The 15,866-nt window shown below is 42.4% G+C and overlaps 1 protein-coding gene across 7 annotated transcripts in view; it reads right to left on the minus strand.

Moving 5' to 3' along the window:
* Positions 1 to 11,176, minus strand: part of RERE (arginine-glutamic acid dipeptide repeats) — a 466,088-nt gene extending 454,912 nt beyond the window's left edge. For all 7 annotated transcript variants that reach the window (XM_078330305.1, XM_078330303.1, XM_078330302.1 and 4 more), the window contains exon 1: positions 10,698 to 11,176. The gene's annotated coding sequence lies outside the window, so the exon portion shown is untranslated. The remainder of the gene's footprint in view (positions 1 to 10,697) is intronic.
* Positions 11,177 to 15,866: the final 4,690 nt, after the last annotated feature.

Consider the following 15,866-nt stretch of genomic DNA (forward strand, 5'->3'; position numbering starts at 1 on the left):
TAGAGGCTGCAGTGAACCGTGATCATGCACCACTGCACTCCTGAGCCTGGGCAACAGAGCAAGGCCTTGTCTTAAAAAAACAAAAACAAACAAACAAAAACACTCCCTCAGGAGCATCATAAATAAGAGGAACAGCTAAGCCATGACAGTCTGTTCATTTATTAACACCCAAACTTCAAACTGCACTATTACTCTATTCACTCGATATGTAATCACCCTTTTTTTTTTTTTTTTTTTTTTTTAAGACAGAGTAGTTTTGCTCTTGTTGCCCAGGCTGGAGTACAGTGGTGTGATCTTGGCTCACCACAACCTCCGCCTCCCAGATTCAAGCGATTCTCCTGCCTCAGCCTTCCTAATAGCTAGGATTACAGGCATGCGCCACCACGCCTGGCTTTTTTTTTTTTTTTTTGTAGAGATGGGGTTTCTCTATGTTGGTCAGGCTGGTCTCAAACTCCCTCAGGTGATCCAACCACCTCCACCTCCCAAAGCACTGGGATTACAGGCATGAGCCACCTTGCCCAGCCAATCACATACCGTTTTTTAGCATTTCCTATATTCAAGGAATGGTAAAAATTTTAGAATTGGTACCTCAGAGAAAACTTAATTCAAACCAAACTGTCTAGAGTTCACCCATTGTCTCCTAAGGACCTCCTGGTTAAGTATTATAAATAACAAAGAGAACATACTGGAAACATAGATCTCTGGATGACAGTAACAGTAATAATAAAAATAGGCTTATTGAGCACCTACTATGTGCCAGGGACTTTCTAAAATACTTTACATGAATTAATTACTTTGGGTCTCACAACACACCCATGAGTATTATTATTATTTCTGTTTTACAGATGAGGAAACCGAGACCCAGAAAGGTAAATAACCTGCCCAAAGTCAGAGTTAATAAGCAGTAGTCAACTTTTCTGCAATAGCAGAACAGTTAATGGTGGACAAATACTACAGCTTGGTAAGTTCTGAAACTTAGGGCCAAAAAGATATCCAAGGAGGCAAAAGGCAATACAGATCTGGATCTCAATAGAAAGATTTTCAAACTTCTAGGCTTGAGCAAACTAGTACTAAAGAAAGTTAATGAGAAGGCCAGGCACGGTGGCTCATGCCTGTAACCCCAACACTCTGGGAGGCCCAGGCGGGCAGATCACAAGGTCAGGAGTTCAAAACCAGCCTGACCAACATGGTGAAATCCCATCTCAACCTAAAATACAAAAATTAGCCGGGCGCGGTGGCACCTGCCCGTAATCCCAGCTACTCAGGAGGCTGAGGCAGGAGAATTGCTTGAACTGGGGAGGTGGAGGTTGCAGTGAGCTGAGATCATGCCATTGCACTCCAGCCTGGGCAACAGAGCAAGACTGTCTCAAAAAGAAAAAAAAAGAAAGTAATGAGGAAGAAGTTAATGGATAGAATCATGAGGAACATCAATATTTAACATAAAGTCAGCATATTTTAGGTCAAAATGATATAATAGGGTAGTACTTTTATATATTATGTATATATAACATATATTATAAATCAAAATACATGATTATACCTACTCCATGGGAACTAGAAAATAATTTAATTGTAATTACTACAGGTTTATGGTAGCATCTCTGTTGGCCATAGCTAAGATTTTTCATGCTAAATCCTTAGGCAAGAACACAACCTATGATACCGTTCCTATGAGAGAAAATAATTTGCTTTAAAATCTATCTTCAGACATGCTTTTCAGGGAACAGTTGTGAAAAGAAAGTCAGCCTAAATAGATGGACCATATTTCAGTGACTCTAAGACTCATAATGTTTGTTTTACATTTGTATACCACTGGAATTAGGAAAAGTATCACAGAGTTTAATTGGCAGCATTTTTTCATTCTTAGCAGTACATAACATAATAATGCACTTTACAAATGATAGCATCTCAGAGTCAAAAATAAAATGTATTTTTCAGAATACACCTAATTCTAACTGGGAGCACAAATACTGGTATAGCCAAAGGAAAACTTTCTGCCTTCAAGAGGTGTATAATCTAATAAAGAGAACATAATTAGCTCTAAAATATAAATGGAAATAATAAACATTAATACAAGATATGAAGTGATCAAATGAATGATCAGGTTAAAGAACTGAAGGAAAGGTAGTTAAGTGGTAGGAAATAAAAATGGCCAAACCAAAAAAACTCCAGGCACTATGTCCTGAGCACAGGTTTTTTTGTTTTTTGAGACTGGGTCTCACTCTGTTGCCCAAGCTGTAGCACAGTGGCGCAATCTCTGCTCACTGTGACCTCTGCCTCCCAGGTTCAAGCAATTCTCCTGCCTCAGCCTCCCAAGTATCTGGGAATATGGTATGTGACACCACACCTGGCTAATTTTCTGGTCTCGAACTCCTGACCTCAGGTGATCTGCCTGCGTCGGGCCTCCCAAAGTGCTGGGATTACAGGCATGAGTCACTGCACCTGGCCGTGAGCACAGTTTTAAATGAAACGTTAAATCTGATGTAAGAACAGAAAAAAGGTAGGAAATAAAGGCTATCTCAACATGGATAGAGAAGATGAAAAACATGAGGTTTTGGTCCCATCACTCTCCTCTAAGAACCAGCAACTATGTTCCAGTCAAAGTAAAGTACGCTTCAAGGTATTAATAACTAACTCATCAAGGGGAAAACATTTTTTAAATGTCACATCTCTCTCCTTTGAACTACTATGGCAGTTTTAAAATAAATCCAGCCTGGGATTGGTGGCTCATGCCTGTAATCCCAACACCGGGAGGCCAAAGCAGGAAGATGACTCAGCCCAGGAGTTTTAGACCAACCTGGCTGGGCAATGCCAACCTGGGCAACAACCATCTCTACAACAACAACAAATTTCTTAGTTGTGGTGTCATACTCCTATAGCCTCAGCTACTCAGGAGGCTGAGATGGGGGGATAACTTAAGCCTGGGAGGTCAAGGTTGCAGGAAGCTGTGATCACGCCACTGCACTCCAGCCTGGGTTGGTCAGAGCGAGACCCTATCTCAAAAATAATTAATTAGCTAATTAATCAAATTTAATAAATCTGAAAACCATTTGATACTCCTCCCTACAAAAAAATTATTTGATACTTCTCCCTTCAAAAAAAAAATAAATATTTTTAACATTTTTTTGGTGTGTGTGACACAGTCTCACTGTCTCCCAGGCTGGAGTGCAATTGCATGATTTCGGCTCACGGCAACCTCCGCCTCCCGGGTTCAAGGAATTCTTTTGTCTCAGCCTCCTGAGTCAGTGGGATTATAGGCACCCACCATCATGCCCGGCTAATTTTTGTATTTTTGTAGAGATGGCTAACTACAAGTTGTGACCATGAAGTCTCCTGAAGGTTTCACCATGTTGGCCAGGCTGGTCTTGAACTCCTGATCTCAGGTGATCCGCCCTCCTCCATCCTCCTAAAGTGCTGGGATTACAGGCATGAGCCACCGTGCCCAGCCTGAAGGTTTTTTTTTTTAATAAAATAAATCCAGACATGGTGGCTCACGTCTGTAATCCCAACACGTTAGGACACCAAGGTGGGTAGATCACTAGAGCTAAGAAGTTCAAAACTAGTGTGGGCAACATGACAAAACTCCATCTCTACAAAAAATACAAAAATCAGCTGGGTGTGGTGGCACATGCCTATAGTCCCAGCTACTCAGGAGGCCAAAGCAGGAGGATCATTTGAGCCCCAGAGATACAGCCTGCAGTCAGCAGAGATCACACCACTGGACTAGAGCCTGGATGACAGAGCAAGACCCTGCCTCAAAAGATTAAAATAAAAATTAAAAAATTAACTTTACAGGTGTATCTCAAACTGTGTTCTATTAAACTAGACTAGAAATATCCCATGAGTATCTCAGGAGAAAGACACAGGTATTCTTGAGGTAAGGGAGAAAATAAAAAACCAAAAATACTCTATAGTGTAAAATGTTTCTGAGGCTTTAAAGAGCTCATGGGAATTATAAACTTATTACACCTCAGACACTTAAAATACTTGCAGCATATTAGTAAGCCATAAATACAGTTTGGGAAACACTGCCTCGGGCAGGCAGGTAGGTGGACAGAATCACAGAAAATAAAGAGAGAGTAAGACAAATGTAATAAAATGATCCCACCTAACAAAAGAATCATAACTGACTACAAGTTGTGACCATGAAGTCTCTTGAAGGAAAATAAGCTGTTAGAATAAGCTATCGAAATCAACAATGGCTGCCAGGTGCAGTGGCTCACGCCTAGAATCCGCTTGTGTGGACATACTTCCCCAGCAAAGCCAGGTCCTGCCAGAGAAGATTTCCAGTGCCTCCCCAGGCAGTTTAGACACACAGACATATGCCCACCTGCTCACCTACCCCGTAAATTGTATTCACCCACACACTGAGTGCCTCCATCACTGTACTCCCTTGCTCTCCACCCTCGAAGTAGGAAGAGGGTCAAGAATCAGACCTTTGGCCAGGCACGGTGGCTCACACCTATAATCCTAGCACTTCGGGTGGCCAAGGCAGGAGGATCGCTTGAGCCTAGACCAGCCTGGGCAACACAGCAGACTTGATCTCTATGAAAAAAAGACCAGCCTGAGCAACATAGCAGACTTGATCTCTACGAAAAAAATAATTACCCAGGTGTAGTGATTGATGCACACCTCTAGTCCCAGCTACTCAGGAGGCCAAGGTGGGAGGATCACTTGAGACTAGGAGTTCAAGGATACAGTGAGCCATGCTTATGCCACTGCACTCCAGCCTGAACAACAGAGCAAGGCCCTGTCACAGAAAAAGAACCAGACTTCTGGGAGCCTAGGGGACATACATAGGTTTAATGAATCTGAGCTTGTACACGGCTGTGTGAGCTAGAATCAGTTTTTGGAGGAGCTCTGCCCTGCTGCTTTAGGACTGCCTAAAGATGCAGCACAGCCATGCTTCCTCACAAGCTCTCTTTTAAGGTTAGTCCAGGCCAATAACATAAATACTGTCCCCTTGAGGGTGGTATCTTTACTGCTACACACAGCCTGGACACTGATATATAGAGCCATGGCACTAGGGTATGGTGCACAAACTCCTCCTGCCAACAAGGCGCCTGGTCGCTAAAGCTGGATGGGATCCATACCCCTGACAGTATTCCAGTGTGTATGAAGCACTGCAGACTTGGGGTTTCTGGTCTTAGGTGAGGCCTGACTCATATGGCTTAAATTTCTGTTCTACTTTTCCCCAACTTGAGATGACTTGGAAGACTTTCTGTCCGTTGCAACCAAAAAACAGCCTAGTCCTTAAAAGTCATGCGTGGCCGGGCACAGTGGCTCATGCCTATAATCCCAGCACTTTGGGAGGCTGAGGCAGGAGGATCACGAGGTCAGGAGTTTGAGACCAGTCTGACTAACATGGTGAAACCCCATCTCTACTAAAAATACAAAAATTAGCAGGGTGTGGTGGCACACACCTGTAATCCCAGCCACTCAGGAGGCTGAGGCAGGAGAAGTGCCTGAACCCAGGAGGCAGAGGTTGCAATGAGCTGAGATCATGCCACTGTACTCTGTCTTGGGCAACAGAGCAAGACTCCATAGAAAAAAACTAAAAATAAAAAAGTCATGTATACAACTACTTTAAAATTAAGATATAACCCATGGCTTTGACTTCTGATGCAAAAACCCAAGACATATAGGCTATGAGGATTCCTCAAATACCGAGTCATTTATGAATTAGAGGTCCCATCATTTTATAACCTAACCATATAAGGAAATTTTTCAGTTAAATATATTGCTCATATTTGCTGACATACTGGCAAATTCTACCAATTAAAAACATGCCGTGCGCAGCAACTCCCACCAGTAATCCCAGCACTTTGGGAAGCCGAGGCGGACAGATCACTTGAGATCAGAAGATCGAGGCCAGCCTGGCCAACGTGGTGAAACCCCATCTCTACTAAAAATACAAAAATTAGCCAGGCGTGGTGGCACATGTCTGTAATTCTACTCAGGAGGCTGAGGCAGAAGAATCGCTTGAACTGGAGAGGCGAGTTTGCAATGAATTGAGATTGTGCCATTGCACTACAGCTTGGATGACAGAGCAAGACTCTGTCTCAAAAAATAATAATAATTTTACACTGGCACAAACAGGCTACTTACCAAAAAAAGCATATTAACTGTACTCTCTGACCTAGTTATCTAATGTACAGACACACAGTACATCTTACATTATTACTTGGCACACCAAGTTAGCCATACAAATCACAATTCCAACCCAAACTCGAAGCTAGTAAATATATTTAGTATTTGAGCTTGAGTTATTTGTGTTCAAATGTCCATTAAATTGGCATATGCAATCTTAACAACATTCTAACACATATGTAAATTCTCGTTTCTCCTCTATTATTTAAACACACACACACACACACACACACAAACTATAACTCCGTTAAACAAGAAACCAAGCATAAGCCAACAGGCTCAGCAAAATCACACTTAAATAGGACAAGGAAAGCTTCAACTTTAGAATAATTATCAGGATACCAATAACTTAAATATGATTCAACAATCCTTAAATATGATTCAAGAGGAATTTCTGGTTGTAAAAAAAGAAATCCTGTGATTAACTAGAGCACAGCATTATCAGAAGCTAATTATGTAAAACAATAGTTTTCTTTCAGGATGTGTATATGTGTGTGTAATGAAGTTTACAGCTAGGTTACAAAAAAATGACTCACTTAAACATTTGAATTTTCTGCTATCTTAACCTTTAAATCAACTGCAAAAGTAGCTGCCAAAAGTAGTTTAGTAGGAAAGAATACTACTCCCAAAAGAACTTGGTATATACAACTTATTTTACTACTTAAATTTTTTTTTAATCACTGAGATTTGAAACTGATTTTTAAGTAATGAATACTAACTAAATCTACAATATTCAGCATATACAGGTTTTTAGAAGTGCACAGATTATATTATTACGTGTGTGTTTTTATAGCACCTGGCACATTTCTGTTCAGTATCTGTTCAATATTCCACATAATTATTGTAGGACCTGACAGAGTTTACTATCCTATTTTTTTCTTTTTTGAGACAGAGTCTTGCTCTGTCACCCAGGCTAGAGTGCAGTGGTACGATCTCAGCTTCCTGCAATCTCCAGCGCCCCGAAGTAGCTGAGATTACAAGCACATGCCACATCACCAGGCTAATTTTTGATTTTAGGGTTTTTTTTTTTTTTTTTTTTTTTTTGAGACAGTCTTGCTTTTGTCACCCGGGCTAGAGTGCAATGGTGTGATCTCGGCTCACTGCCACCTCTGCCTCCCAGGTTCAAGCAATTCTCCTGTCTCAGCCTCCCAAGTAGCTGGGACTACAGGCGCCCGCCACCAATCCCTGCTAATTTTTTTTTTTGAATTTTTAGTAGAGACCAGGTTTCACCATATTGGTCAGGCTGGTCTTGAACTCCCGACCTCAGGTGATCGCCACCTCAGCCTTCCAAAGTGCTGGCATCACAGGCATAAGCCACTACACCCAGGCTACTGTTTTATTTTTATTTTTTAACTTTTTTTACTGACCAGTAAATAAAAGTTGAAAAGGTAACTGGTACATTTTATTTCTTGATTTGGATTACCTTTTTGTTGTGAATTGGTTCTCAGTTCGTTTTCTTGTGACAAAATAGTAATAGAGAATATACTGAACTGAAATACCCTGAATCCATTCCCACTGAGAAAATAATACATTTGAACTGTTCACATTTCATTGTAAAAGATACACAACTTTAGAGATTACTCTTGAAGTTTTGAAAGTAAAGTAAATCAGAAGTCACAGTCCTAGAAGCAGTCTGGAACAGATGTTTATCCTATACACCCAGTCCCCTTTACCATTGCAAACCTCTCTAATAGTTCATTACATTTGAACAACTGAGATGGAATAGGATTTGTGAAAATAAAAACCCTTTGAGACATTTGTTAAGCAGATTATCTCTGAAACTGCACCCAGTTTATAAGCCTGTGGGCAGCAATTTGACCCTCTTCTATGTTCATCTGTGTATACCCTCATTTCACATTTTCTCCGGCTTCCAATTTTAATTTTTTTATCTAATCCATACAGTAAGTCACTTTATCAGATTTTACATTTATGTGACTACTGAAAACACTACTGCAATGTGAGAGTACTACATATGCAAAATTGCTGATTTTAGTGAGATTTCTCTCTCTCAACTTCTCTACCCCTCTACCTGGGTTAAATCCCAAGAAAAACCTCTGTATAGTGCTACAATTTTACTTTCCCTAGGGTAGGTTTATCTGACTTATTAATGATACTAAAAACTTTTTTAAAAGACTGCTGCTGTATACAGTTTCCAACATTGAGAACAGAAATAAACCCTCTTAATATTTCAAGAGAAATTATAATTTCTCATAAAAGATGAAAAGGTATCAATTCAAAGGAGTCCTGGGAAGTCATAAAGTGTAAGTACTTCTGGTAACAGAACAAATTAATGTCGAGGTACAACCAATAACATAATAACGCCTCAATGCATCCGTGTCTGTCAAAGGACATCTGTATTAGCAGCTCGGGGAAGTGGCATTTGCAGAAAGGCACAACAACTGCGCTTAAAAGAAAATCATTAAGCCTCGGCCGTTAATCCCCTCCCCCATCCTCTTCGTCTGGATCTTTCCAAGCAATTAACCAGTAGAAGGTGCTATTCTGCAACCCACAAGTATTCACACCAACCTCCATCCTTGGGCCACAGCTGGGTTTACCCCAGGTGGACTCAGCCTATTCCCTGTCCAGTATTCAGAGGAGCCCCCTAAACAGAAAACCAGATCTGTTCTTACAACCCTTATTTACAAAAACAACACTGACAGCTCAACTGCCAGCAAACGTGACCATGAAACCATCACACCACTAACAACACACAAACATCATCTTGCTAAATATTCACCTCAATACAGTCTTTATCATATTAACCAATACAATCTATTTCTACCTAGAAAGACTCTGCTAACATTCACTACTAAGAGTTAAGTGAACAAATCACTGTCCCCAACAAAATCAGGGGCAATGAGAGCTGAACATAAGGCCACAACATATAAAGAGAAATTTTATCTTTACATATACAAAAAAGAAAGAGCAGCAGAAATCAGGGCTGCAAAGGGAAGAAAGGGAGGCAGAGAGAAGAGGAGTCTCTGAACATGTTTTTGGGTGTCCTTTAGTTTCCAATGTACTCTTCTGCCTCACAAGGTTGCAAAAAAGGCCAGGCATGAGATGGGTGGAAGAAAGCAGAAACAGAAAAGCACCCTCCCTTCCCCCATCTTCTCTCTTCTCTCCCAAAAAGAGCTGTGTTTGTCTGTGCAAACCTAGTCCCAAATATGGGAGAGAAAGAATGAATGTGTGTATGGAAGAACAATGAGCCCTCAGCCTGGTATTGTGTGTGTGTGCGTGTGTGTGTGTGTGTGTGTGTGTTTGTCTGCCACTGCCTCTTTTCCCTTCGACCTCAACAACAACAGGGAGAGCTGGAAGCCAGCCTTCCACCCTTCCTAGACCATCAAAATCAAAACTGGTTGATAATTTACAGTAGTATTAACTCAGGAAGCAAATCCATAGAACAAAATATCAACCCAAAGATGATTTTATTATTTTATAGATCCAGGCTCTCTCCCCTCCCCCAACAGACTGAGACTAAAGAGACCAGTGTACACTAGACAAAAAGGTCTCTCTTTAAATGGAAAGCAATTATGAAAACTGTTTCAAATCTTAGGTGCATTAATTCCTGCTACATTAAAATGTCTGTTTTGTAATTCACCAAGTTCACCCTCTTACTAGTTATCTTTTGTGTTTAAAAAATTGCTTTGAAGAAGGCTATTTCAGGATTCATACAAAACTACTTTCTAAATGTACCTTAAAATAGCAACACATACTGAAACATTTAAAGCACCCAGTTTCTCAAGGACACATTTTGCTTAAATCAGTGTTTGAAGTCTGTAATCCAGAAAAATTGTAAGCAAACCTTGGAAAAGAGACAGAGGAAAATGACAATTCAACAATGAATCATTTTGTTTTCCTTTCAACAACTTCTCAAGCAACCAGTTTCAAAGGAAACCTGCAATACGTCCCCCCCACCAACAGACACACATACACACATCACCTCGTGTAAAACTACGAATCTTTCCATCACCTTAAAAATTAATAATAAATTGAAGCCACCCTCCTTCAGAGAGCAGAACTAAAACAGAATAGTAAGAATTCTATTCTGCTGCAAGTGACTCTGGGTTTCATAATTTTCTAATCACATACAGCTGAGAAACAGAGATTGGGAGCACAAAGAGGAAATCTTCCCCCTAATGAGAAAATGATACTTTAATAAGAAAGTCCTCCCCCCCAACACCCCCAAATCCACAAACATCCAAGAAATTTACAGTTTCAGTCCTTGACTTCCTTCCTTCCCTCCCAGTTTCAGCCAATAATTTAGTCACATGAAATAGTTTAACCACAAACAACTACAAGAGCATGAATAAGAGGCCAAGAGAGAGCAGGGGTCAGAAGGCACGCAGGACGGTCACCTGGCCTGGACACGACCAAAGAAGTGTCCTGCCCTCGCCCGGCTCCCCTCGAGTTCGGCTTCGACCCCAGCCTTTTCTTCCTGCCTCCCCCCAGGCTAGTGACTGCTTTCACGGCCGACCCTCTCTGACCCACCAGGACGAGCGACCAAAAAAGAAAGCACACGACCCGGCGCGGGCAAGTTGGAGACTTACCTTCCCCTAAAGCGCTACACCATCAATAGAGAGGTGTTCGCGGCCCAGCTCCGGGGAAAGTGGCGGGGATGGGGCGGGAGGCCGCGGGGAGGCTGCGGGGCCGCGGGGCGCAGGGCCGAGAGGGGCGGCCCGCGGGGAGGCGACGCGGAGGGATTGCGGGGGCTTCCCTGCCGTGACCTTTCCTGCGACTTGAAACTAGGTTCCCTGCTCCTCCGTAGGGCAGATCTTTCAGAAGCGAGAGCCAAGGATCATGTCTGGTTTTGTTTTCCGAGGTCGAGGGGGCTCCCTGAGGATAGATGATGGTGATTTTTTTTTTTTCCTCAACTAGGAGAGAAAACGAGGCAAAGACAATGTGGGGAGCGAAAGAAGGGAAGAGGAGGGGGGAGGAGGCGGGGATCGAGGCCCAGCGGGGCGAGCGTCTCGGGGCGTGCGGGAGGCTGAGGAGGATCCGGAGCGCAAGGGGCGGCTCGCGAGCGTCTGTGGGAGCAGCGGCACCTCCGCGATGGTGGCGGAGCCGCGGCGGAGCTGCTGCACCGACCCGCCACCCACTCCCCGCTCGGGCCCGGCCCACCTCGCAGTATCGCGCCTCCCCATTGGCTCAGCGCTGCGTGACGCACCCGGGTGCCCGGCCAGTGGGAGGTGGAGGGCGGGCGGAGGAGGCGGGATTTTTTTCTTTTTCTTTTCTTTTTTTTTTTTTTTAATCTTTTTAATAAAATGAGCAGAGGAGAAGACCGGGAGAGGCCAAGGCTTGACGACGCCGCGGCCCGGGGCTACAGGGCGCGCGCCGCAGGCGGCGGCCCGAGGCGGTGGGCTGGGCTCCTGCCGGGGCCACATCTTTGTGAGAGTGCGAGGCCAGCCCTCCTCCGCCGCCCGCTACGCTACCGGACAGTCCTCCGCGCCCCCCCGCCGGGCGGGGCCGGCCTAGCGGGGCGGGCAGGTCCCGGGTGGGGTGGGCGGGAGTCAGGTTGCTCCTGCTGTTACCCACATCTTAATTGGCCTTTTCAGTCATTAGGACTCGGATCCATGTTCCTGGGGACTACAGAGAGGTTGTAAACGATTCGCTTATGGACTCTCGAAATTCTGATGAGCAGCTTATATTTTTCAAATAGTGTACATGACAAAAGATGAATTAAGAAAGAGAAATAAAAGTTGTAAGTCGCACTGCTTATTTGAAAGGAATAAAAAGTGTCATCAAGGCATAAAGGAGAGACTGTCCAGATACAGAAGGGATTTTAGAAAGAGCAGTGTACAATTCTATAGGGTAAGTGTGAAAAAAATCTTAAAAAGAGGAAAAGCCAAACATCACCTCTTTTTCTTTGAAGAATAAAGTACTGTATCCCACTTCCCGAAAGCCTGATAATCCCAGGGTCTATGATGCTATAAAGGGAGTAGGGGCAGGCCAAATGATCATATTCTAGTTAATATCGTTTATAGGATTGAGGGGTTTGGAAATTTCAATTATGATTAGTTTTTGGAATGCATGTCATGTTTATTGAGTTCTTTCACAGAGCCTGGCACGAATCCAGGGTGAGTCATCAACCAATTGTTGGTTTGTTAATATTCTATAAATGCTTATTCGTGTCCTTATACCATACATTCTTCCCGAAGGAGTTAAAGTCAGTATAAAATAGAATAATTAAGGGATAGAAAATGTTCCACAAAATAATTCACTCATCTATTTCAAATAAAGTGATAATTTTCTCCTTGGAATATCTATTCAGATTACTATTTCCACATTCAGTGGTTTCTTTAAAGAATAATTTGGACTAACAGATACTATGGGACCATGGCCCAAGAGATCGAAAAAAGAAAAAAAAGAAAGAGATAGATCCTTGCCACCACCTTTCTGAGTAACTTTTCAGCAAAAAAACCCTCTTCGCTGGAATTATGAAATGGGGAAACCAGTTCATATCTCTTTATGTATCTGATAATGGAGAACTTTAAAACCTAATAAAGTACTTCAACATTCTAGATATGGATAGGACTATTTTTCCTGTTAGGAAATGATGAGGGATAAAGTATCTCAGTTAGATGGCTTCAGTTTCCATCAAAATCTCTATCTCAGAATTACTTCTTTTTTCTTCTTCTTTTTGGAGACAGTCTCGCTCTGTTGCCCAGGGTGGAATGAAGTGGCGCGGTATCAGCTCGCTACAACTTCCACCTCCTGGGTTCGAGTAATTTTCCCTCAGCCTCCTGAGTAGCTGGAATTACAGGCGTGCGCTGCCACACCCAGCTAATTTTTGTAATTTTAATAGAGATGGGGTTTCACCATGTCGCTTCACTGGTCTCGAACTTACAGGAGCGTTATTTCTAATAAAGGTTCAGCTCTGTGATGGGCAGATGGACAATGCACAGCCATCCAGCAGGGAGAAGAAAGGTTCTCCACGTTAGAAAATCACATTTACTATGGTGTTAGGGATTGGCTGTCATTTTCATTTATCCATAAAAATGTAAATTTAGAAGTCTAGAAATGCCACATAATTACAAAGCATAATATATGGTATCAAACCACAAAATTAGCAAACTAAACCTATTTAACTGTAACAGTCCCATGCAAGAATTGTGGTCCAGCTGGAAAGTACTGCACTTCCTTCCAAGGATCCGAGAAGCTGATAATGTAGTAACATAATCTTCATAATAAGAACAACCACTAAACTTGATTGAAAGCTTCTGATGCCCTCAGCGCCCTAAGAAACATGTTACATTCTTTAGCCCACTCTTCATCCCCATGAAGTATAGTTTTATCATCTCCATTTTAAGAGTCAAGAAACTAGGGCTTAAGGAAGTTAAATAGCTGAAAATTGAAGACGTAAAATACCGAGTGGGATTTTTTTCCCATTATTACATTTGTAAAAGTTTCCTTATTCTCTTTTCAGCAATATTTTTTAAATGGGCTGAATAAAGTAGTTATTGAATCTGAAAACATCAAGGACTTTTGTTAGTTATTTTATGTATCTTACTACAAGTAAAAAGTGTGTTTTTTTTAAATATATAGAGATCACATCAGAGCTGTATTAAAAGAAGATGGGAAATGGGGATTACTTAATAAATGCTATTGGGACAGGCTAGCTATATGGGAAAACAAAAACAACACACACACACACCCAGATTCATATTACTCCTAACACACTCCACCCCCAAAATCACAGGTGGATTTTTTTTTTTTTTTTTTTAATTCTTCTTCTTTTTTTAAGACGGAGTTTCGCTCTTGTTACCCAGGCTGGAGTGCAATGGCGCGATCTCGGCTCACTGCAACCTGGACTCACCGCAACCTCCGCCTCCTGGGTTCAGGCAATTCTCCTGCCTCAGCCTCCTGAGTAGCTGGGATTACAGGCACGCGCCACCATGCCCCATTAATGTTTTGTATTTTTAGTAGAGACGGGGTTTCACCATTTTTTTTTTTTGAGCCCAGGAATTTGAGACTACTCATGGCAACATAGAGAACCCCATCTCTACAAAAAAAATGTTTTAAATTAGTTGAGTGTGGGTTAGAGCGTTAGGTGAGGAAGGCAGGGAGGGCAGGCACGAAAGAAGTGCTGGAGTTGTGTGTTTTGCCTGCGCGACCCTGCGTGGATCGGGAGGTGGTGCTGTGATCAGCCTAAAGGTTAGACTGTAAGAAAAGAAAACAGAAGCCATGTTTCGAAGACCCGTATTACAGGTACTTCATCGGTTTGTAAGACATGCGTCCGAAACAGCTGCCAGTTTGGTTCTTGAAAGATCCCTGAATAGTGTGCAGTTAGTTGGGCGAGTGGGTCAGGACCCTGTCTTGAGACAGGTGGAAGGAAAAAATCCAGTCACAATATTTTCTCTAGCAACAAACGAGATGTGGCGATCAGGGGAAAGTGAAGTTTACCAAATAGGCAATGTCAGTCAAAAGACAATGTGGTGGGCCGGGCGCGGTAGCTCACGCCTATAATCCCAGCACTTTGGGAGGCCGAGGCGGGTGGATCACGAGGTCAAGAGATCTAGACCATCCTGATCAACAAGGTGAAACACCATCTCTACTAAAAATACAAAATTAGCTGGGCATGGTGGTGCGCGCCTGTAATCCCAGCTACTCGGGAGACTGAGGCGGAGGTTGCGGTGAGCCGAGATCGCACCACTGCACTCCAGCCTGGGTAACAAGAGCGAAACTCCGTCTCAAAATGAAGAAAATACGTATTGAAGGCCGGACGCAGTGGCTCACGCCTGTAATCCCAGCACTTTGTGAGGCCGAGGCGGGCGGATCATGAGGTCAAGAGATCGAGACCATCCTGGCCAACACAGTGAAACCCCATCTCTACTAAAATTACAAAAAATTAGCTGGGCGTGGTGGCACGCGCCTGTGGTCCCAGCTACTCAGGAGGCTGAGGTGGAAGAATCACTTGAACCCAGGAGGCGGAGGTTGCAGTGAGCTGAGATTAGGACACTGCACTCCAGCCTGGTGACAGAGCAAGACTCCGTTTCAAAAAAAAAAAAAAAATATATATATATATATATATGTATTGAAATATATATTTTCGTGTTGAATATACATGTTTAAAATATTTCTCCCTAGTCTGCATGCTTCTTGCATTGCTATGGTGTTTTTATGCCTTATAAAGATGTATAATATTTATGCAGTAAAATTTATTGGTGTTTTTTTCCTTTATAGTGTCTGGATTTCCTGCCATGTTAGAAAGAGCTTCTTCAATTCTTGATGTGAAAAAGTTTAGTATTCTTCTAATACTTTTGATTTCATTTTTAAAAATTATAAAAATTGGCATAGACAAAAGGATATACATTATGTGTACATAAGTTGAAGGGGATAATGATAAAATAAAGACCAGTAAACTCAACCTAAGAAATTGTGGTTTCACTTTTCTTAAAACTTATTTTCGTTGTTTTTAGAGATGAGGACTTGCTGTGTTGCCAGCTGATCTCGTAGGAGGGCTTAAGCCATCCTCCCACCTCAGGCTCTCATTAGCTGGAACTGCAGGCACCTGTCACAATTCCCAGTTTATTAGTTTCACTTTTTTACATTAAAAAAATTCTGGACTGGGCACAGTGGTTTAAGTTTGTAATCCCCGAATTTTGGGAGGTCAAAAGAGAGGATGACTTGAGGCCAGGATTTCAGACCAGCCTGGGCAATACAGCAAGACCCCATTTCTAAAAAATTTAAAAGATTAAAAAAAAATCCATCTGGGGCCG

The sequence above is a fragment of the Callithrix jacchus genome, chromosome 7 (genome assembly GCF_049354715.1).
Source record: "Callithrix jacchus isolate 240 chromosome 7, calJac240_pri, whole genome shotgun sequence".
Classification (NCBI taxonomy): domain Eukaryota; kingdom Metazoa; phylum Chordata; class Mammalia; order Primates; family Cebidae; genus Callithrix; species Callithrix jacchus.